This window comes from Zootoca vivipara, chromosome Z1 (assembly GCF_965207765.1).
Source record: "Zootoca vivipara chromosome Z1, rZooViv2.hap1.1, whole genome shotgun sequence".
NCBI lineage: Eukaryota > Metazoa > Chordata > Lepidosauria > Squamata > Lacertidae > Zootoca > Zootoca vivipara.
In genome coordinates this window covers 21590423-21612673 of record NC_142583.1, presented here as the reverse complement: position 1 = coordinate 21612673, position 22251 = coordinate 21590423, and the positions used below count along the sequence as shown (strand labels likewise).

At 48.1% G+C, this 22251-nt stretch overlaps 1 protein-coding gene and 1 long non-coding RNA gene across 7 annotated transcripts in view; one reads left to right on the top strand and one right to left on the bottom strand.

Moving 5' to 3' along the window:
* LOC148687301 (uncharacterized) overlaps positions 1–17046 on the bottom strand; it is a 58985-nt gene extending 41939 nt beyond the window's left edge. Inside the window, exon 1 of the long non-coding RNA XR_015947399.1 lies at positions 16956–17046. This is a non-coding gene — a long non-coding RNA (uncharacterized LOC148687301). The remainder of the gene's footprint in view (positions 1–16955) is intronic.
* Positions 17047–17171: 125 nt separating this feature from the next.
* Positions 17172–22251, top strand: part of PDGFRA (platelet derived growth factor receptor alpha) — a 54409-nt gene continuing 49329 nt past the window's right edge. The window contains exon 1 of one of the 6 annotated variants that reach the window (XM_060278787.2): positions 17172–17540. The gene's annotated coding sequence lies outside the window, so the exon portion shown is untranslated. Of the gene's footprint in view, positions 17546–17793; positions 17844–18428; positions 18623–19979; positions 20161–20495; positions 20516–22251 lie in introns of those variants that run through there. The other 5 variants (XM_060278788.2, XM_088659311.1, XM_035112086.3 and 2 more) reach the window with 5 other exon arrangements.

Here is a 22251-nt window from a genome sequence, read left to right as displayed (position 1 = left end):
ATTAGAGTTTATGAACCAGATATTTCCTTTAGTTACTTTTAATCCAGCAACAATATGATGCAAGTTCCCATAGTCTTATGTAGGACACTGAACAACCTGTGATGCATCAAGGCAGGTAGAGCACATCAACAATGTACAGTGTTTTGGTTGCTTGATTATCCTTTTTGTCTCCTTGCCCTCTCCAGTGTTTGCAGTCCATAGCATCAAAACAATGAAGCTTATCAAACCTCTGCTGGGGTGCCTTCGGGTCGACACATCATATATGCAGGCTTGTTCTTTAGTTATATAGGTGCAAGCAATTCCTTGTTATTTGCACTTTACAGGGCATTTAAAAAAAATAAAAAAGCACAATAAGCTCTATAATGGAGTGCTAGGTCAGACTGGGAAAGACAAGGCCACATTTGGAAGTAATTGTTTCTAGTTCTCCTCAGAGACATTGTCCTATTCACAATACTTACATAAGAGAGGTTAGCTAAAACCAACAGTGTTCTTTGGGACAGTAAATAGAACATGTTCATAAAATGGAATTGGCTGGAGATGAGAGAAGTTTTCCATTGTAGGGATGTTTAAGTGATTTTTTTTTTAAAGCAAGAGTCAAATCTTGTTCATTGTATAAAGTTAACAGAAGTGGCGCACACACAAATACTCTATTTACCCCGAGTGGGGCGTGTAGTTTTGTCCAGAGGTGAAATCTGAATACCTCATCCACAATTCAACTGATTTTCCTTGGACTCCTGCCAAGCTGTCTTGAACTAATTTTGTTGTGCTCTCCTGGACTCGAGTGCCCCCTAGTGGCTCTGCTAAAGGCCACTGGGGAATCGTACTGCTCTGTGACTGTTTACACTCTGCCACATTTTACTTCTTATTAACTCTTGCACGCTGCTAAGGCAATGGGATGCTGCTGTGGTGGGGATGGAAGTACTGGTTCAAGTGTGTGTGCGTGTGTGTTTAATGAAATTGCAGACAAGCCTTTTTGACGTTGCTGGAAACCAGCGCCATAGCAAACCAAACTATTTCAACAACGACTAAACCCAGCCCACATTGTGCAATATTATATAGCCAGCAGCGCAGTCTGCAGAGGAAGTCTCTCCTCCCTCCCCCTGCCCTCCATCGTCTAACAGATGTTTGTGCAGTGACATTTGGAAATCCTTGTAGCACGAAGGATATTAATAATCCTGTAGTTGACTAACAATCCATCTCAGGTCATTAGGATTTAATGCCCCATGCGCAAAACTACCTGGAGGGCTTTTTTATCCAATACCTCTCTGTTTACCTTGGGGGGACATAATTTGGCTGTTATTGCTATACATGTGCAGTGTGCTGGCCCACATCTTTCCATCTGATGCAATTGCAGAACATTTAACTCTCTGGCCTAAACTTCACCTCTGCCACAGATTTCCTGCCGAACCCTGAGCAAGTGACTTAAGCATAATTAACAAGTTAACACTGAAGGCATGGCCCTTTCTAGGCCAGAGATGGTGATTCCACAAAACAACAGGATCTGGAATTAATTAGTATTTTTTTGGGGGGAGTTGCCATTCTCATGTTCCCTTGCTCAGCTCCACAAATTTGACAGGAGGAGTTCATTTGTACTGGCAACAAGAATTCGTTACACTTGGGGAAGGTGATGTGGGGCATTCTAAAACTGGGCAAATGTAGGAACAAACCTAGCAAACACGTATTATTCCTTTTGCTTACTTCTGTAGCAGTCTACGGGGACTATCAGAAACTAGTCCAAATGTTCTCTCCCCAACAGGCCACTCAGCAGCACATCATTCAATAGTAATGAACAGGCGCAGATGCACATCATTTCTCTCTCTCCCCCCCCTCACACATCAGTGATCAGCTGAGCCCTGCTGCTTGTCAGGGTAATTCAGTTTCCCCTTTATAGAAGCCAGGAGTGCCAACTTGGCATGGCGACCATGGGTACCGTGGATTGTGGATGCTATGCAGCATGCATGGTCCCGGTACTGAAATTTGTGGCTGCTTGGTCCCTTCATGGGGAATACTGTGGGTGCTTGGGCACCCAGGGCCCCAGGAGTTGGCACCTATGGTAGAAGCCTTTCTGCCCAGTTGTGTTCTTAGTGTCATTCAAGAGATATGTCTATTCAACTTGTAAGCCCTACTCAGATAAACTGCTGAACTCTGCCTGCCAAGGATTGTTTAGAAATTTTCTCTATGACAAAAATCAGGGAAATGTGGTGCTTCCTTTTTGCTGCCAGAAAAGCATCCTAGAGCTTCCTTCTTAGTGGTCATAGGTTGGGCTGATACCGGTATGCACAACCAAATTGTCAGACTGGATTGAGCATGCAAATAGTGGAAGAGCATTCTGAGTGCTCTGCACAGCCTCCCAAATAAAGCAGGACTCAAAGCTTCTGAAATCTACTATATTGTGGCCTGGAAAATTGACTCCTCGTTCATTGTGATACAATGCTCAAGCAAGGTCTGCATAAGTCAAGCCAAGGGTGTTTGACTAGGACTGGGGAAACCTAGATTCAAATCCCCCCTGAGGTATGAAGGTCACTGGGTGGCCAAGTTTGTTGTGAGTACAAATCTTATTATTGCTAGCTGTCAGACTGCAAGAAACAAAAGTTAGAAGCAGTAGGTAGACCACTGAACATGGCTGGTAACTTCCATTCAACTTCGCGGATGAAAAACTGCAAGCCTGATCTGTGATAAACTTCATGACTTCCTTGCTATGATTATGACCATACCTGCCAAGTCTCCTGCTGAAAAATGTGGGATCAGCAGTGGTGAGGCACCGGAAGTTGCGTAGAAGCAACTTCCGGGGCCACTCGGCCCATGTGTGGGCACCGGAAATCGGGCAGAGCAGCACCAGAAAACACTTCTATGCATGCCCAGCAGCCATCTTGGTGACAGCTGCCGTCATGCGGCCACCACCAAGATGACTGCCGGGCATGCATAGAAGCGACTTCCGGTGCCGCTCTGCCCAATTTCCGGTGCCCACACATGGGCCGAGCGGCACCCAAAATGGAGGCTCCCTGGCAGGTAGGAAATCCGGGGGATTTCCGGGATTTTTCTCCATTCGGGAGAACAGTGGGAAATGGGAAAAAATCCAGGGGTTTCCTGCGAAAAACTGGATACTTGGCAGCTAAGGATTATGACTTAAGGTGCTATGCTATGGTGTGTGGCAGGGCATTCCAGGGCCATAGGATTATATTTGCCCCAATGACACTGGATGTTGTTGTTGTTTAGTCGTTTAGTCATGTCCGACTCTTCGTGACCCCATGGACCAGAGCAAGGCAGGCACTCCTGTCTTCCACTGCCTCCTGCAGTTTGGTCAAACCAATGTTGGTAGCTTCGAGAACACTGTCCACCCATCTCGTCCTCTGTCACCCCTTCTCCTAGTGCCCTCAATCTTTCCCAGCCTCAGGGCAATTTCCAGGGAGTCTTCTCTTCTCATGAGGTGGCCAAAGTATTGGAGCCTCAGCTTCACGATCTGTCCTTCCAGTGAGCACTCAGGGCTGATTTCCTTCAGAATGGATAGGTTTGATCTTCTTGCAGTCCATGGGACTCTCAAGAGTCTCCTCCAGCACCATAATTCAAAAGCATCAATTCTTCGGCAATCAGCCTTCTTTATGGTCCAGCTCTCACCACTGGGAAAACCATTGCTTTAACTATACGGACCTTTGTCGGCAAGGTGATGACAGTGGATAGAGAGAGCCAATGTCAGAGCCTCCCTTTCCATTGCGAAGGTCTCCTCCGGTGCCTTAAGCAGTGGGCATGCTGGGAACATGCCAGGGTTGAGCTAGTAAGTAGCTTAGATCCCAAGCCATTCTGGTCCTCCAACATGCCCCAAACTGTGGAAAAGGTAAACACACTTTTATTATTGTCCGATGAGATAATAAAATACTAAATAGGAAATGGATGAAGGAACACAAGAACATTCATCCACTTCCACTTCTGCAGTACCAGTTTAAGCCTTTCAGAAATTTGAATCAAGTGGTAGAACTAACTTCATATTTCTCTGCCTCCTACAATTAGACTCTAAGATGATAGTCCTATGCTCAATCACTTCGGAGCAAGCCCCTTGAAGCTCCGTGGGACTTAGAGAAAACATGGAAAGGATTGCACTTTAAATCCTCTCCCAACTTAAAACATGCCCATACTGAGGTCAAGTAACTATTTTATTCATTTTATTTCTATTTCTTTTATTATTATTATTGATGTGCATGTGACTATGGTGATGTGTGGAGAACTGGCTTTAGATATGGTCTTCAAAACTTGAAGTTCTCAAAAGCTGAATATTTCAATCATAGTTAAGTACCATTTTTTTTATTTGTTTGGCCATAAGGCAAAACAAAACTTTGAATTTTTACAAATTAATTTTTATTTGAAAATTTAACAGGAAGGAAAAGAAAAAAAAGAAAAAGATGAAATGAAATTAATGAAGAAAAAGAGAGAAGGGGGAAAAAAGATAATGATAAATAATACTATTGATGGTAGGTCACCATCAGTTCACATTGCAGATATAGTGACCATCAACACATGAATCTTACATTAAACTTGTAAGTTCATATAAGCCCTCCAGATGTCCCATACTAAGATGTTTATACAAAATTAAACACAAGAACAGTATTTTGATTCAGAGAAGCAGCACAAGCTCTGCCCTGGTCATCCTTCTCAACCCATATTTTTATGTACTGGTATATTTTCGGGACCTGCATACACAATGAAATTATTGACAGTGCCGAGTGCCAAACACTGACAATATCTTATTTGTCATGGACTTCTTGCTTTTTTGTGATTCCTTCCTTTGGGTATTATAAGTGAAGTTTGCAGTGGCCTCCACTAGATCTCCCCCTTTTCTCCTTTGATCTTCATGGCCCTGGGCTGGGGACATTATCAATCAAGTGGTCCATCTTCATTTCGTGACATGTTCAGAGGCCCAAATTGTGTTTTTCTTACAGTGGAACAATATTAAGTATCCCTGCTCCAAACACATTACTTGTACCCAAGGGCCTTGTCTATCTTTCTTCTTGCCTCTTAATTAACTATTTAAATAACCTTATTTTACAATTACTGTATACAGAACAGGTGACTCAAAATGTCAGGGTACTCAGTAAAGCTCAAATTACTGTAGTAAGTGTTAAGACACACAGAAGTACACACTCAGATTTGTGAGAAAGTTGAACAACCTGGTGCTGTTCTTGCATCCCAAATCTGCTAGTGGGTGGTGGGTGTTAAGCATATCATTAATGGTCCATTAGGCCAATTTTGATCGAAGATAACTGGACATTATCTTAAAACCCATTGTGGAAGTCACCTGAAGCCACAGATGACTCTACTCCAGTATTTAATGTGACCAGAGTAGGAAGAAAAAAACACGAGCTTAGACCAGACTGGCTTTTTAGGATCATAGGAACTGATTGTGCTTTGGAATCTGCACTTCTGCCTGTATGCCTGCTTGCTTCCCATCTGCTCAACCTGCATATTGCTAAATAAACAAATACTTAACAAAAACACAACAAGCCTCCAGTAAATTTAACTCTCTTGCTGCTTTAAAGGTAATTGACTCTTCACAGGTTCATGGAACTTCCTATCAGGCAGGGAACAGGGAGTGCCAAACAATATAATAAAAGTACAATGTATTATTGTATTTTACCAATATATTTTTTACAGCTTGCCAGTTACATAAGGCGAAATGGTTGAGGGAAGTAAACGAGGGCCCCCCTTTTTAAGCACGATGCCCAAACTTCCACTTGCACAAACTCCACACATGCACACATGTGTGCACACTGAAAGCCACAGCAATAACATAAAGCTTTTGGCTCCACGACCTCATTCCAAAGTAGAGATGCTAAGTCTGCCTAAGGGCCAGAGGCAGCCTCACTGCCAGAAGAGTCAAACCCCAGGACTATAGAAGAAAATGAAACTTGTTTCCAGGAAAAATATATATGCCATATTTAACTTCTTTGGATGATTGCTGGGGGAAAGGGAGGAAGAAACCAACATTTTACATTAAAAGCCAAAGAAAGCAAGGACGACAATAACAACAGCAAAGAAAATATACTGAGACTGCAACAGCAACCACAGTGAAACAAGCAAAGAACACAATCAATTATCTTAAGTTAAACAGCCATGTTTGAGTAAAACAAAGGTAGGGGGAGTGAAGGGGTGGGAACAACTAGTCTTTAACTTCTTTTGTCTCTAGCTTAGTTCTCTCTTCCTTCCCGCCCCTCACTGGAGCCGTGCTATTCAGAGCCAAATTCTGTTGAGCAAACAGAATGAGTAGGCTGGTGCTGTAGAAGAAAAACAAGAAGCCAAAGAAACCATCCATGTGAGCATGTCAGCAAAAGAGCTGCCTAACCTTGTCAGGCTTAGTGCAGATGATGGTTGAGATCTGGTGCTCTTTCCTCTCTGTTCTTTTGTCCCCTCAGTGGAGGGAGTCTTTAGGGTCTCTGGGAAGAGAAAGATTTGGAGCTTCACTTACATGCTCTTCCCATTGTTTCTCCCGACAGAAAAAACATTCCCTGTATCTGCCCTGTCAAAATATGGTGCCAAAAGAAAAATGGAGATCACGATCTCTCTCTCATTTTCCTCAGACTGTGCCTGAGACTTCCGTACACTATTTGGAATGATCGTTGTGTCATCAAAATAACGATGACACCAACTGCATTTGACTGAACAAATTGTCCCTGCTCTGCTCAAGGCTGGCCCTGTCATTAGCGTGCCTCAGGAGCAGAAGCTGAGGGGTGGTGTGCAGTGGCAAGGTACTCTAGGACAGAGCTGAGTACACCAAGTGCCCCGTCTTGCACCCCTTAAGTTAAGCCACTGCCCAGCTTCAGGTACAATGGAAGATGCCTGTTGCCACTTCTTATGGTTGTCTCTAATAAGACTTCAAAATCATTTTAACTTCTGTGTTCTATCACTGTTTGGTTCAGACAGTGGGACAAACACCAGTAGACTCCAGGAACACAGTGGGGTGAGATTCCTTTCGAGGAATGTTAGGGCCACATCTGGGAAATAATTTTTAGACAGTATTGAAGTGTGTGATTCAGCTGTCTTAGGTTGGCCCTGGCTCTTCTGCAGTAGTTGCTTCTAATCTCACAATACCTGCCAAGTCTCCCGCTGAAAAATGTGGGATCAGCAGCGGTGTGGCACCGGACGTTGCGTAGAAGCAACTTCCGGGGCTGCTCTGCCCATGCGTGGGCACCGGAATTAGGGCAGAGCGGCACCGGAAGTCGCTTCTATGCATGCCCGGCGGCCATCTTGGTGGTGGCTGCATGGCGACGGCCACCACCAAGATGGCCGCCGGGCATGCGTAGAAGTGACTTCCGGTGCCACTCTGCCCTATTTCCGGTGCCCACACATGGGCAGAGCAGCACCCAAAATGGAGGCTCCCTGGCAGGTAGGAAATCCGGGGGATTTCCGGGATTTTTCTCCATTCGGGAGAACAGTGGGAAACGAATTAAAATCCGGGGGGGGGGGTTTCCCATGAAAAATGGGATACTTGGCAGCTAAGAATCTCACTCCTTTGGTAACTTCGATAGGAACTATTATGGGCCTGTCTCACACCCATGCTGTCTCATAACTGTTCAGAGAGTAGCAATGATACAATGTTCCTTGGCCCACTTATTGAGGTGTAGTATAGACTGTTGCAGCCATACCATGTTAGCCCCATGGACAAATACACAAAATGATATCAGGTTCTACCTTTTATTAGACCAAGTGGCGCTAACCCACGATACCTGATTCTAGCATTCCAGCATACCCCAGATTTTGGGAGTAGTGGTGAAAAGCAAAAAATAAATAAATTAGACATGGTGCTGATGTGAGTGGAAAGGTTTACACCTCTTTGACCAGCCCACCAGCCCAATGGGCATGCAAATCAACCCTTCACTGGTCAGCAGATCAATCATTTGATGAGCAGGACCCGATTAATAAACCTCCCTCCTTAGCTGACCTGCAAGGATCAGCTGAGAAGCAGGGTTGTGTGGGTGCGAGCATGAGTGGCCACACCCTGTGGTGTCATGTTGCCCCTGCAGGGTTGGCCAAGGGTGAACGTGGCCCTTGGGACCCGAAAGGTTTGCCTTCCTTACTAGATATACCACCCACTATTGGATCACGTCTGATCTCTCACATGAGTGAGAGTTGCAGAACAGATTTGACCAGGCTAACTAGGAACAACCTGGCATAAGACCCCCCTCTCCCCTCCCTCAGCTGCTAACACTGTTTGTAGTGCCTGCCTGGTTTCTTCCAATTGCAGGGTATAAAACGGTGGAAACATTCGCATAAGTGAACTACTAGTTTTGCTGATGCCATTGACTAGGTGTTTTTTTTACATGTGCACACACATTGCCCCAGGAGTGTTTTGCAGTTGCAAAATAAAGAAGGAACACATGGATGAGGGAGGGGGTGCTTGTGGACCTAATTCTACCTATGTAGTCCCTGGGACTCAATGGGCTGGATGGGAAAGTGAAGTTTGCATGCCTTGTGTCACTGAATAGTTACCATTTCCCACCCGCCTACTTGAGCAATGGCAGCCTCCTGTATGTGTGGCTCCTCAGGTAAACAACCTCAGGTAAACAGCCCCCGTTTCTAAAAATGTGTCTATGCGCCAATCTTCAGTTGCTAGCTGGAAACCATAGGGAAAGAAACAGAATGAGATCGGTGCACGCTGTGTTTTTTTCTCTCCGCCCAGCCCCCTTTCCCTTCGGAGCAAGCGTTTGCCTCTGGTCTGGATCAAAGAAGAAATCTCCAAGCCATTTCCTGCTGCTAGGAAAAGGATGGACGTGCTGCTCTGTCGGTTCTCTGGGATCGCAAGAAGAAATCGCTTGGGAAAGACTTTGATGTTTGCGGGGAGAGAGTGGGGAAGACTTTCACACCTTCCCGAAAGACCACTTGGCTCCAGAGAACTGATGGTGGTGCCTTTTTGTAAACGTCAGGGGGGGGGTGTTTCGAAAGCCTGCGCCCACTTTTCTTTTCTAGCCAGTTTTGAGGCAGTTTTGAATAAGGGCTGGGTTTTGGGGGGGCGGGGGGGGCGGAATCCAAAGAAGAGGCTCTAAAATGGTTTGCAGGGCTGGGCAGAAAGAGAGGAGCTCGAGGTCGCTACCCCAGACTTTTAAAAAGCCCGCCCGTTTGGAGGGAGACATTCCATAAAGGTGGGACACAGAGGGGCAAGCGAGAAGGGTTTCAGATGAAACCAGCGAGTCTATTTGCTGCGAAAAGGCATAAACACGGGCCACCATAATTGAAGCCAGACCTTCCATCGAGCAAGACAAAAGACTCCAGCTTGCCTCAGGGACTCGTCTGCAGAGTTTTCCCCTCCCCACAGCCGGCTCCCTCCTCCTCCTCCTCCTGCGAGTTCCAGCGCACACCCCCCCCCCACCATTTACGAAGTTAATAAAATAAAATAAAAAAAGATAATCGACCATGTCAGGGAAGAGGGCCAGGGAAGGACTCTGAACCAAAGGCCAGCCCAAGAGCAACACCTCCCCTTGGCTGCAGTCAAAACAAAAGGGGGCGAAATGAACGAAGAGGCCGCCTCGGCTGGGTTTGTTTCCCCCCTTTGGGATGAGGCGGGAGAAAAGGGCGCGAGGGGAGAGGAAACACGTCTGCGTCCACGGAGGGCGAATGGCGCGCAGCTTGAAGGAGGCGGGGGGCGTTGGAAAAGCCTGCCTTCCCAGACCCTCGACTCAATAAATGGCAGGAAATTTAACGAGCAGCTCTGGACTCCCTCCTCCCCTCCTCCCTCAGAGTGAGTCCCTCGGCCTCGACCGCTCAGCCAGTCAACATGGACCCGCGCGGTCTCCGTCGTGGTACATACATGGACGCTGAATGGGGCGAGCGAGGAGGGTTTCATGTATCTGGGCGTCTGTTGTGGGACAGAAGAAACAACATTCGCCTCACTACTCCGAAAAGCTGGTTTGGGCGGCAGATCCCCCTCGCCATAGTTGGGTTGCGAGGAAAATCATTCCGCCAGTCACACAGTGCTCGCCTGAGGGAACTCGGCTTCCCAATGGCTTGCGAGCGAGCGCTTCTTCCCTCGCGCGTCGCCACTGCACCACACGAGGCAATAAAGGCGGGAACTGGAAAACTGAGGGTAGAGACGCGGCAGTGGTCGAATTACCCTCTTGAGGGCTATATATATATATATATATATATATATTTATATATATATATATATATATATATATATATATATATATATATAGTGATCATTCCCTTAGTTAGCGAGGGGGGAGAGCTAGATTTGGGTAAAACTGGGGAAAAGGAGAGGGGCGACTCTGAAACCACCGGGCAGCCTGAGGCTATAACTGCCCTCAAGAAGCTTATTTGAAGCTGCAAATCGCGCGTTATTGGTTCCATTGCAACTGTGGGTTTTGTTTTGACTGTTGCTTTTGGGGTTCTGCTTCAAGTGCCAGAAGAAATGGGCTGGAGTTGGCTGGATTACTGCCTTGACCTCAGAGCGGGGACGGGACGGGAGCCATTTGCAGCACAGACGCCTCGAGTCCTCCTCCCCCTTTCCTTTCCCGCCCTTCATAACACGAGCTCTGGACGTCCCTCACTTCCAGCGAGGAATATTTATTTAGCCCGTATTCACGGGAGAAGGGGGGTTGGGAGGAGAGGCATCAAATGGCGGGGAAGAAGCTCTTTTTGAGAGGTCTGAAGAGATACCAGGCTGGAGGTTGTATGGATGAGCGGAGAAAGCCATCTCGCTATCCCTTCATGCTGTAGCGAGAACCAAGCCTCCTCCATAGTCTGTCTGTCTGTCTGTCTGTCTGTCTGTCTGTCTGTCTGTCTGTCTGTTAGTGTCTGTCTGTCTGTCTGTCTGTCTGTCTGTCTCTCTCTCTCTCTCTCTCTCTCTCTCTCTCTCACACACACACACACACACGAACACGCCACGCGCATACGCACGCACTTTTACAACGTGCCAGGAGCAGAAACAGCCATAGACTGGATCGCTGTCAGCCTGTCACATTCGCTGTAGACTTGAGACGCGAGGACGTTTGAAATATGTTAAGAGCTGGTCTTCATTTTTTGCCCCAAGACCTTAAAGAGCCAGAACTTTAAGGGCCACCATACTAACACCTCGAAGAAATGCGACACGCTATACGGTATTATTTTTATTTATAGAAGATGAGGCACCCCTCTCTATAAGTGACCAGCCAATCAGATTTGAGAGCGTTTATGGCAATCGCATGGCTGCCCAATGCAGCGAGCGCGCAAGCCAAACCCACTTTATCTCTTTTATCTTCTTCAAAAGAACTATTCCTGCCCCGCCTGTCCTATCTCCATTAGATCCACTAGCTTATTGTTGTGAGCACTGCGGATGCCTCAGATCTGTTCCCATCGGTCCCAGTGGGATGTTCAATCTTTGGCTGCCTACTTTTGGAACCCTGATCTCTGGACTAGATGGATCTTTGATTTGATACAGCAAGGCAATTTTTTAGTGTTTCTGTTTCAAAAGAAAAAACTGCTGCCAAAAAATCTATATAACTGAGAAATCAGATTTGAAACGCGTCCTTAAAAAAAAGCCTTACAAAAATATGGCTCTAGCTCAGTCTACTAAAACCTAGTGGATGTTTTAGCCCTCACTCAACGCCTTCTTAAAAAAAAAAGATATAAAAATAACTGGAACACGGAAAGAATAGGAAGCTTGCCATAAAACAGGCACTTATGGGAAATAATATGAATTTGTCAAGCTATTAAAGCTACAACCTGGGAGAGTCTCGTTGAAGTCAATGTAGATTCCTCCCGAGTAGACATAATATTTTGCAATGAACAGTGTTTTATGCTGCGAACCCAAGTATATTTGCCTGGCTGTGAGCGTATGTGCCAAGCAAGTTCTGTTTCAAAATATCCAAGTTCCTCCTCTTTGTATTTGGGAGGAGGTGTTAATCCATTCATTGCTTTGCTTTTCCTCGATTGAGGTATTGATTAACCGATTGGAATCCAGAGGTGTGATGTCTTAATAAAGGCAACAGACTGAGGCACTTCCTTTATCTGCGTTAAATACGACGCTTATGGGAAAGTAATTTTTTATGGGAACATAAAAACATATTCATATCAGAATATATATATATATATATATATATATATATATATATATATATATATATATATATATATATATATATATATATATAGTGTGTGTGTTTATAGGCTATCTATCTATCTATCTATCTATGCTGTACTGTATTTATATAGGCTGTTTAGACAATACTAGCAGAAATACACTACCTTCCCTCAATGAACAAGATTGATTGCGATATACCGTATTCAACATTAGTTTCTTTAATCAATCAATCAATCATCACGAAGAATGTATCAATCCTAACTTAATGGCAGCCAGACAGAGAGGGATTAAAGAAGGGCAGTTTCAAATATAACGAAATACATTCCCTCCGGGGAAAGTGCAGGGATTTAATGCAGGATGTTCACATATGTTTTACACACTGATGCCCCATCACCTTGATGACTGCATCAATGCTTGCACGTGTGAATCAGCCGTCCTGTGAATGAGCCATTTGCAGACCCAACACACCACAGCAATGATTTTCTTTCAGACATCAGCCCGCCCCCATACACCAATAGTCTCCCTTGAAGTCAGGCCACCAACGCACGTGTGAAACAGCCCTCAGGTGTAACGATCCTGCATTCCTGTAATCCACTGTCTATATACACTCTTCGGGAAGCTGTGGACTGGATTCTTCCGCTGGTTTTCACAAAGTACGGCAATTAATCCCAACAACAACAGTGGTTCCATAGGCCGCAGGGGGTCCGCATAACCCACTAAAGGAGTCCGTGCACCATTCACACAACAAAAACTACCATAAAGATATCAAAAAATAAATAAATCAAATTTCATGGCTTGGCTTTTGAACAACGGTTCTTAGCTAATTGGGAACCACTGGACTATAACATTAATGAAAGCTATACTGGTGCTGCATTCATTCATAGACACATTTATCTGGGAGTACGCCCCATTGATATTTACCTTTGAGCAGCTACCTAGAGAATGCGCTGTAAGGCAAACTTTCTGGTAAGAGTCTAATTCTCTGTTAGGATCTGATAGCTTCCCAAAAAAGGATAACTGAAGGAGGACAGACACTCTTCTTCACAGATTGATGCCTAACAAGAGGAATACACATTCGCCCCTCCTCTAACACTCCGGCTACAGTTTCTTTCTGCATATATATGAAGAATGTGGTGCTTAAAGGAGACGTTGCAATTCGCATGAAGCTTAAAATGGACTAGTCAGTGAAAAACAAATGTCCTTCAGACTACTTTGGGGGAAAGAGGGAGATGATGTTTCTGAAAATTCCCCAACACGCACACGCAAACACATGCGCACGAACAGATTCTGATCAGTTGCACGCGAAGCTCGTTTCCGCCTCCTCCACTGCCCTCCCAAGGCAATTACTGTTCCCTGGAGCATCCTGGCTTTCCAGTGGCCACACAGTGCCACACAGTCGACACGCAGGATGGAAAGGGCGCCTGTGGCACTTTCCCTTTTGGGCCAATATAGCCACAGTTCATCGATCACAGCACACCCCTGCCATGAACGAGAGCTGGCTGGCTCCTGAGCACAATAGGATAGAGAAGGGGGCGAGGGATGAGAGAGAGAGAGAGAGAGAGAGAGAGAGAGAGAGAGAGAGAGAGAGAGAGAGAGAGAGAGGCGGTTGACTTCAGCCCAGCGGGGCTTCCTTCCCAGCAAATGGCGAGGAGACAGCTGAGGGCTTGTGAGAGGGGGCCAGGGCAACAGTCTGCTTACCCAAGGGCACATATGGTGTGAATATTCTCTGCTTTCTATCAACCCCCAGCTACCTAGATAAGGAAAAAAAAATAAACACCCAGGCTTTAGAGGAAGGGGGTTGGAGGCAGGGAAAGCGAGGATTTCTCGCCCTGTTCCCAAGCGCAGGAGGACCACACAGGGGTGGCACCTCTGCTCCTCTCCCTCCAACTATCTTGTAGGATCTTAGAATAACATCGCGGGATCAAAGGCCTCTCTTGGCCTCTCTTTAGCGCTCGCTCCCTGCAAAGTCGAAGAAAGGGTTCTTCTTCTTCTTCTTCTTCTTCTTCTTCTTCTTCTTCTTCTTCTTCTTCTTCTTCTTCTTCTTCTTCTTCTTCTTCTTCTTCTTCTTCTTCTCTCTGTGTGCGCGCATGTCAGTAATACCTCCCCCTCTACTATTATTGATAGATGAGCTGCCTTCATATTAAGCTGCCCAATGTCAATCCGTCATCCATCCATAGATCTGTCCATCCATGAACTGTAGCATCAGAAGAAGGGATGTGAGATGCGCCCTCTCTGTCCCGATCTCACTTGCAAATCCTCCGTTTCTCCTGGCTTACAGTCCTAACAAAGGCATTATTCAAATCAGGCACCTAATTACAAACAGAATATGCTTTTCTCTTCCCGTCTCCCCCCCCTCGCTCTTCCCGCCTCTTCCCCCCTTATCTTTCTTCCTTTCTTTTCTGTTTTCCAGAGCAGTAGCTCCGTCTTCACATCTGGCCTGGACTATAAATCCTGAAACAAAAGTACCCTTTATCAGTTTTCCAGGCTTTTTATCTGCACAGAAAAACCCCAACCCCCGCTTTCCAGCCCTCTCCTCTTCTTCCCTGCGCGTTGACGACGCACGGGCAGATCCAGCGGACTCGGTTAGATTGTAGAAACTTGGATAGAAGCAGACGGAAGCCCACCGACAACAATGAGACCTGATCGGCTTAAATCCAAAGGATTTTACACATCTGGTCGTGTGACCTCCCCACCCCCATCCTCCACCCCATGCAGGAGGGATATTGCCAATGGAGCATCTTTGCCACTGATCATTGTTATTTACTGTGTACTGTATTGCTTCACACTCCTTTTTCTATTACATATTAAGCTGATGATTATGATTTCCCTCCCTTCTCTCCATAGAGCTTAGCTGAGGCTTGCAATCCACAAACCAGTACACCAAAGCGCTCTTGTTGGAGTCCAAACTCAACCCCCACCCCCCGGGAGCCTCTGAAGCAATTGGCTGGTGAGTTCTTGCAACCGGTCAGTTTCGGGAGATTTCTCTCCCCCCCCCCCCGCCAATCCATAACATAAACCTGTGTTTCCTGTGTTAGCCTTTCAGCCATAATCAACTCCGAGAAGGTAAGTTACAGATAGGATTTTTCTTCCCTGGCGCCGAGCTGCAGATTGCAGAGTGCCATTCCTCTCCAGGCAATACGGTATCCTGTTAGCATTCCGAACAAGGGGCTGTTCATAGGTTTGCCTCCAATGATTTCCTGAAGGAACATGTGGAAGCAATAGGCCAGGGCTGCGCATTCACCCCAGTTGACGATGCAGTCTTGGAAAGAGACCGTGCTAAGGGGGCTGCAGGCAATATGAGCTCAGAGGAACGAAAGCTGGAAACACAACCAGAGGGGATCCTTGACATGAGCAGGGAAAGTTTGCCCTGACAGCAAGGCAGCCAATTCCTCTGCCTCCACCAGGTCCCATTTCGCCCTTAGAAATGCCAGATCCCTTCAGCCAGCTGCTCCTGATTTCAGCCCCAGAAACAAACAACACACGGTGGATGGACACGTGTCACGGACGGAGAGCCGGGAGGGGAAATAGAATTTCCCAACCAACTTAGAGCCCGAGCGATCATTTTCCTGGACTATATTTCTTCTTCCAAGCAGAATCTGGAATGGTGATGACCCACCATGGCTCTACAGAGAGAGAGCAACCCGCTCCCTATATAGATAGAGGCAGTGCGTTTTCAAGGATGGCCAGAGAGCATCTCCGCACAAGCAGATCTGGCAGCCGAGTGATGAACTGAACTGAGCTGAAAAAACCCCTGCAGGAATTTTCCATTGGGAGGAAGGGAGAAAGAGAGCAAAAGCAGTTTGCTGGGGAAAGGAAAAAGAGTTTACGCCAGAGGTGGTGGTGGTGTTGTTGTTGTTGTTGTTGTTGTTGTTGTTGTTGTTGTTGCTGCTGCTGCTGCTGCTGCTGCTGCTGCTTTTTTCCTTTCCAAATTTATTATTCTAGCGCGCGCCTTGAAATGGAGATGATCAACGCCTCCCCGCACCCTCCACCTCCCCGCGCTCTTTCCTGGAGCTGCACTGCCCCCTTGGCCACCAAAGCGGAACAGCTCCGAAGTTGCAAGAAGCGGCGCGTTCTGATGCTTCATTTCCTACGAGCTAGCTAGACGGAAAATAAATATAGCAGCCTATTCTAACTCCCACGATGATAGCGCCCAGATCTCCTTGTCCCACCAACATCTCTCTCTCTCTCTCTCTCTCTCTCTCTCTCTCTCACACACACACACACACACACACACACACAACACGCCTACGAAAGCTCACGGCATCTCTTCCTCCAAACTCCAATCTGACCCGGCTATTCTGGCACCCCAGTTCAAAACAGTCTTTCGAGTGACACTTGATGAGCTTCGGATCCGTCGTAAAATCACAGAATTGTAGTGTCGTCTATAGCCCAACCTCCTGGAATCTTTTGGCCACGTGAGGCTCAAACCGACGATCCTGAGCTTAGGTGTCTCATCATAGCTCTACCAACTGGCTATTCACAGATCAATGTAGCCCTCTTGCAGTTTCACGCTCCTAGAGGAATATCTTCCTGGATAGAAACTTAACTCCCTGGTTATCTACCTTGGGAAGAAGAAGACCTTTACATGGTTCCTGTGACTGTGTGCTCAGCAAAATAAAAAAAATCACGAAACAGTAGAATGCCACCATTGTGGAAAAGAGATGGATGGGCATATCCCTCCTTCCTCTCCAAACCTCCCACTCTCCTTTTCCCCATTCATTCACAAATACTTCGTAGCAACCTGGGCTTCGCTAGCGCTCCCGGAGCTGCGGTCTGATTAATCCGCAACAACCCATCTCAGCTTTCCCTCCACACAGACTGGCTGCAGGGCCAGTCTGTGAAACGACAGTATCATAAATAAACCACCAAGTCAGGACAATCGCGAATCGCGATTGCCCCTCCATCAACTTACATGGCGAGCGTTAACCCAAGTCTACGCAGCTGACCGACCCACCGTCCCTGGGACTGTGTGAGGAGGGGAAACTTGTGTCCGTTCATGAAACTGGGACCATTTGGGAAGAAGGGGAAATAAAGTCACCCCTCTGTCGTGCAAATGTCCCCCTCCCACCCCCAGCCTCTACCATATGGTCAAGCTCTCCCCATCGCCAACACACACACACAGGCACGCACGCACTTCTCCGCCCCCGTCCCAAATGAAGCCCGAAAGCCAGGGCTGACCCCCCCTTCCCGCCCCCCGCCTGCGTAAGAGGCGGGCAGAGGAGCTCAGGCGCCCAACAAACCAGAGAGGCTCTTATTATGAAGGAGCGCGGGGGGGGGGGGGCTTCATTTCCTGACAGCTATTTACTTGAAGCAAATGATTAGTTTGGGCAGGATGGTCTCTAGCATTGAATCAATTACAGGACTCTGTTTCTGAGGCCATCAGAGAAAGGGAAATAGCAGCAGGGAGACTGGGACCTTACTTGGGTGGAAAAACAAAAACAAAGTTTTCGTTCTCCTCCTACGGTACTATTTTTTTATGGATTATTAACACAAGAAGGTAAGGTAAGGGATTTCTTCTCTCTCTCTCTCTCTCTCTCTCTCTCTCTCTCTCTCTCTCTCTCTCTCTCTCTCTCTCTCTCTCTCTCCCCCTCCCCCGGGACGTTTTCGAGGTCGGATTCTAGCAAACGGAGAGCTCGGTGTGTCTGGGTGGGATAAGAAAGCGCCTTTGGGGACCCAAGCGCGCGGTGGGAGGGAGACTTTGCGCAGAAGTAAAGTAACCGACCCCCCTCCCCGTCGATCAAGTAGGGAACTGAATCCCAAGGCAGTGTGTCCAAGACCGCAGCCTCCTCCTGAAACAACGGTGAGCAGCAGGAAAGTTTTTGGATTTGTGGGGCAGCTTGTCGCAAAGAGAGTGGGGGGAGGTGGTGGAAAAGTAGCTTTCGCCTCCTGCCAAGGTGAGACGCTCTCTTTCTTCCTGGCGCGGAGCGAGAAAGAGGCAGCGCTCTGGAGCAGAGGGGAAGATGGAGAGGTGGGGAATCTCCTAGAATCGGGTATGGGGATGAGCTGGATGGGATGTTGGGGGAAGATACAGGAGTGGACAGTTCGGAGGCGCAAACACCTCAGTTCGGAGTCAAGCTCCAATTCGGATTCCTGCCCGTAAGGCAAGTGTCCCCAGCCAGTCGCCAAGGGATCTCTTCTCCGGGTGTTGCTCTCCGGGGAGCTGTGAACTCGGGTCTGAATGGAGGCTGCGGCGCTGGCGGAAAAAAAAAACTCTGCCTGCTTCTTGGCAGCGTTAATGACAACCAGACTCGGCGGAGCGCGCAGGGGCCACCGCGCCGCATTCCTGCAGCTGGGCTGGGAGGAGGGACTGGGGAAGGGGGGCAGCAGCAGAAGGGGGGCTCCTGGAGGGGAGGGGAAAGAGGGGCGCGAGTGTGTGTGTGTGTGTGCGCGCGCCTGCCCCAAACTGGAGTGAAGCCGCTTTTGAGTGTATGCCCGTTTAAACAGCGGGGATAATCTGCGGGTGAATCACGGAGCAGGAAGAGGACTGGGGAGCTAGCCATGCACCCTTGGTTTTTCCGTCCTGCCTGTGCTCAGCAGATGCAGGGAGGTCGGGGAACAGCTTAGAGCCTGTTGCGGAAGGTAAGAGGCAAGAAACCGTGGCAGTCCTAAAATCCAGATCTCTCTCTCTCTCTCCCTTTTCTTTCTTTCCGATAACCACTAGAACTCTTCATTCCTTGCCTTTTCCTTTCCCTCTAAACCGAAGCCCCTTCGAATCTGGTGATCCCAGTGTACCAGATCCAGAGGTAGATCCCCCCCCCTGTTTATCTGCTCTCTTAATTCGAAGAGCGCCCAGTGGCACTCTAAATGTGGCCAGAATATCCTTTCAAAAGCAGATACTTTCGTCCTTTGGAGTGACTGGCTGCTGCCACTACCCCCTCCCTGCCCTCCCCACCACGTCCCTAAAGACGCGACTTTACTTCGACCCATCCTTGCCTTGCGCGCAAGCTGGACCCGAGAACCAGGCGAGGAAGAGGAAACTTTTGGTTCGGGGATTGCAGACGCTGCTTATGGAAAACCCGACGGGGCTGTTTGTCTGGCGCTGCCAACGCTGCAAGGCGAGCCGAGTCGCCTTGGAAAAAAGTTCTTGGGCGGGCGCACCAGGAAATGGCTCTCTCCTCGCTCGCTTGCTCAACGTTTTCTTTGGACCGGGGTCGTCTATCCAGCAGCTCGTGGGCGATCCAAAGAACACGGCCGGCCGGGACAACCCGCTGGAGCGGACAGAAACGGATCTGGGACCGGGCGGAGGTGGGGGAGGGCGAGCACACAACCCCCAAAGCGGGAGAGGCGGGATCAAACTCTGGATTAGCCTCCACAAACACAGTCCTGCAGAGAGTTTTTTTCTTCATTGCTTGCTTTGAGAAAAAAAAAAGTCCCTGAAATCCTTTGCAACTCCGCTTCAGATCGCTTTGGTTTGGCTCCGAAAGGGCCACAGAACTGGGATGTATCTCTCACTCGTCCTCTTTGGAGCCTAAGAAAGGGCATTTGTCTTCTCCATTTCTATGGACATTTCATCCCCCCTCCCCCCAAAAGGTGAAGCGACTTGGAGCACCTTGATTTTGTTAACGAAGCGGACGACCCTGGCACTCTCTTTTTGCCGCGTTTCTTGACCCAACGGGGCGGACCTGGAGTTCCACTTGCAGCACTTTTTCTGTGGCACTTTGTTCCGAGGTGAGACACCCATTTGTGAAATCCGGAGGTCCCGGAGAAGGAAACCAAAACTCAGCAGCCGCGCGCCCTTCCGCCAGATCCCCCTATTTCTCCCATCGCAGCCCCGTCTAACTGGAATCCCTTCCATAGGCCACCGTTGATTCGAGTGGCTTTTATACTAAGATTTTTTTGCTTCCTGATGCTTTGACCGAGGGGACTTTTGGCAGACACGGGTCTATTCTTGCCACCCGATCCTAAAGGGCTGCATCACAAGGATTAACTAATTTTCATCTACAGAAAGGGTCTCATCCCAAATCCCACATAAATCAACTCTGAAACACCGCTGGGCTGGGACACCCTGGAATCTACTCCGCACGAAGAATCCGGAGCAGGAGCCGGGAGTCCCTTTCATCTTCTACAGTCACTACGACCCGGATCTCCCTGAAACCTGGAGGGATCTTTTTCACTAGGTGATCTGATAGCAAATCTTCCAGGAAGACCACAACCCTTCTCGGCCAAGAACTCCCGGTAGGGGGGGGGGAAGGCTCCCTTTTCGCTTCACCCCGCCCCCAATTTTTGTTTCTTGAATTTGGTCCAGACAATCCTATTGTTTTCTCGCAGGGAAGGAGTGATCTTCTCTTAGTCTAAGCTTTTCTTTCTCTGCTCTCTTTCCTCATTCACTCTTCTATTTTAAACGAAAGCCCCGATGCGACGTCCTTGGTCTCTGCGAGGAAACAGAACCTCGAACCAGTTAAGCCTCAGCGCTGCTTCCTAAGGCGCCTTCCTTCAATCGACTTTCGAAGCCAGCGACTCTGGCTTAACAAGGTGTGTTGGCAGGGACCCACCAAGTCCTGGCGGCCATTAAACGGGCAGGCTGTGAAAAGCGTGTGAACGTAAGCAGTCTCCAAGCTAAACATTGAGATAAGGTCGAGGCGTCTCTTTACAATGCGCAGTTGTTCTGGATTGGAAGCTAGCTCGCGCCGCTGATTCTGGAAAGGGTCCCTTAAATCGAGTCAGGCTGGTTGATGCCTGACTTTCCCCCTTTGCTCCATGGGTTTATCGAATAGGGGTGAAGTCCGAGGGCCCATTCACACGTGCATGGCCACCATCTGATCACATGCGTTGGTGACTCGCAGTTGGACGTGTGAACAGACTGGGGCTGCAAAGCATGGCTTTTGCAGCGGCATGTCTTTATGGTCTGTGGTGTCTCATTCACACATGCAGTTCTGTCTTCTGTAAGCGAGGAAACAGACGCAAACCAGCGTCCAGATGTTGTTCTTCAGCGATCATCTCAAAATCTAGGCCTCATGCTAAGACACTGAAACGCGGGTCAGAGTGCATAGCAAGGAGATGGAAACTGGATTTTTTGAGGTGCATTGACGTGGTTAGAATGTCGCCTCATAAGTTACGTTTTGCCCTAGGAATCTTATTGCTAACACGTGAAAGGCGCGCCTGGTAGCAAATCGAAGTTCTTGCAGGCTGCCAGATATTCGGGATTCAGACCCGCGTCTGAGTTTCCTTCCCTCTTGCCGAGAAGGCCACAATGGCTCTCGAGTATGTATCAATATTGCCGCTTTTAAAAACACGGAGAAAGGAAAGAGCGTGGATTTGAAACGAGAGGCATCTGTTATGTGCTGGTATTAGGAAGGGTGGTGGAGGTGACTTTTAAAATACAAGGGACCCCTCAGGAGAAGAGGGGAGAGGGGGCGGGACGGAGGAACATAGGAAGACTCCAGCTTGCAAACTTCGCTTTGTTTTGCTTTCCCAGGCAAGACCTTGGTGATTTCTATTCGGATGGAAAACAGCGGTCTCCAAATCGCTGACTAGGGCTGGGGCTGGCGAGGTCATGAATGTGGTTTGCTGCTCGGCTACAGAATCATATTCTCCCTCCCTCTTCTAAAACTGTCGAGTCCGCACTTCGCTTCCTCGCCTCCCCCGCCCCGCAAAGACTTCTCACGATAAAGTTGAGCAAGGGTGGGAGGGAAGACAACTAGCGTGGAGACACATACCCCTTATCTTGACACGCGACGTGCATTGCAGGGGGTTAGACTAGATGACCCTCGGGTCCCGATTCCATCTCTACAATTCTATAATTCCGTGATCTGCCAAGAAGAGCACGGGATGGGGAACTCCTTAACTACCGGGAAATAGCAAAGTCAATGATCAGCACCACACCAGGAATTGGGGGTGGGGGAAGGCGGGGGATATGAAAGAGAGAAGAAAGTCTAGAATTTAAGACCAGGCACTAGAAACGCTGGACGCGCGCGCGCGCGCGCGCGTGTGTATTTGTGTGTGGGGAGAGAGAGAGAGAGAGAAGTAGTGAAGGAATCGCACAGATTTCTTGAAGGCTGCTGTGTTGACTGTGTGATGTGGCGGGGTGGGTCGGCTTGGACCGTGCCAGATATTCTGATTTCCCAAGGGAAGAGGCAGCAGTAAATTATAGCCGCGAGGTCAGATTGGTCCTCTGCGCGGTTTTGCAACAACGCACAACAGCAGCGAGGCGTTGAGGTTGGCGGTGCTCTGCTGCCCCCCAGCGATTGTTTTGGCGAATTGCGAGCGCC